The sequence below is a fragment of the Pinus tabuliformis genome, chromosome J (genome assembly GCF_031772625.1).
Source record: "Pinus tabuliformis cultivar Carrire ecotype Pingquan chromosome J, CPIR1, whole genome shotgun sequence".
Classification (NCBI taxonomy): Eukaryota; Viridiplantae; Streptophyta; class Pinopsida; order Pinales; family Pinaceae; genus Pinus; species Pinus tabuliformis.
The window spans coordinates 1,572,167,495-1,572,169,206 of record NC_142295.1 but is presented as its reverse complement, the minus strand read 5'-3'; the positions used below and the strand labels follow the sequence as shown (position 1 = coordinate 1,572,169,206).

The window sequence follows — 1,712 nt, the reverse complement described above, 5'->3', positions numbered from 1 at the left end:
TTTTTACTCCCTATCACAATTCCTTCATTCAAAACTGAGAGAATCCTTTTGTACAGTTTCATATGTATTTTTTGACCATTAGGCAGTCGCTGAGACAAATCAGTGGAGTAAAGTCTATTCCAATTTTTATCAACAAAACAAACATGGAGGAAGTCGCACTAAACAAGCAAATTTACTTGGAACAGTATTTCAAAAGGAAACTTTAAACCTTCGGGAGGACTTATAATTGGCACCAATTTAGAAGGTGAAGAAAATGAAGAACCAGATACCATTCTGAGCCTCACTTTAAGTTCTTTGAAGGGAGCAAAATTTTCTTCAATCACGGAAATGTTTATTCGATTGGGTCACTCCAAACATATTGATGAAGATTGTCCAGCTGGAATAGTATGAATCCATGCATTTCTAGGTGATTGGAAGGAGTTCTAGAAGTTTTCGATCTATCTGGTTGTGTTCACCGCATGGTGGGCCCAATGCGCCGCGCTGCACCAGCGCGCCGCGCCCATGTAAAAATACACTGCGTGGAGGCGCCCAATGTGCTGCGCTCCTCCAGTGCACCGTGCCACCTGCTCGATGCACCGCGCACACTCTAAATACATAGTTTGGATTCAAAATGCACAAGTTCCACTTTGTAGGCTATCAATCAAAAGCCAATCGACTAAATCTGAGCATTTCTCATTCGGGGGTTTTGTCAATAGTTCTCCATCCTTGTTGGAATGCAAAACATAAATCATGTGGCGATGTTGTATCAGATTTGAAATGGCAGCACGTGCAAGTTCTCCATGAAGCTGTACAAAAACAATGTTAGTTGCATCACATGCTTGTTCAATCTCATTGGCATCCTCTTCCACAAAAACTCCCACAGGCTCCGCTCCATGCTCCCTTGCAGCCCTTGAAATTTCTTTTGCAACATTTAGTGACACTGATCTCTTTGACTTGGGCCATAGAATCATCCCTATGAACTTGGCATCTGCTTCAGCAGCAAGAACTGCATCATGGACAGTGGTAATCCCACACATCTTTACCAGAGGAACAGATTCATCAGAATCTACAGCTGAGTCTAGTGAAGAAAACATGCCTACTGAAGAATCTCTACCAGCATGTAAATGCATACATATTGTCTTATCATTGACACTGGACATCTTCTTTGATGCTTTTGACTTCTTCCAGCCAAAACCTAGCAGCAAGGCACCAATACTTATTGCAGCAATTGATCCATCTATATACTCTGACAAGTTAGAGCATGCATTGTCGGTGATCATAGAAATAGAATGGTTTCCTCACTGATTTTTTGAGCTTGAATGATGACATTTTTCTTGATTTTTTGCAGGGATGGTGGCATTCGGATTTCGGCAAAGGATGACCAGAGGCTACATTTGAAGTACTCCATGGTGGAAAACTTTAAAATACATATTGTTCACAAAAAAACAAATTTGACGATTTCTTCTTCAAAACAGAGTTTTGAAGAAGAAATATCCTTGAGTATTATTGATGATGAAAACCCTAAAATGAGAACTATTGAAGACATCCTCATGGCCTGTGGGCATTATTCGACATTCTGAAGACCGAACCTTAGACCTAGTGACTAAAATAACTCCTTGCTGACCTAGACATCAAACATGATTGTAAATAACCTTAAAATTGATTTGATGAACTTCGATGAACAAACCTGAGCCAGCAGGTACAAAGCATGAGGGGTAATGACTGAAAAAACC

General features: G+C 40.4%; 1 pseudogene; it reads right to left on the bottom strand.

Annotated features, from left to right (window-relative positions):
• Positions 1–605: 605 nt before the first annotated feature.
• On the bottom strand, positions 606–1,161 carry LOC149233493 (N-(5'-phosphoribosyl)anthranilate isomerase 1, chloroplastic pseudogene; annotated as a pseudogene).
• Positions 1,162–1,712: the final 551 nt, after the last annotated feature.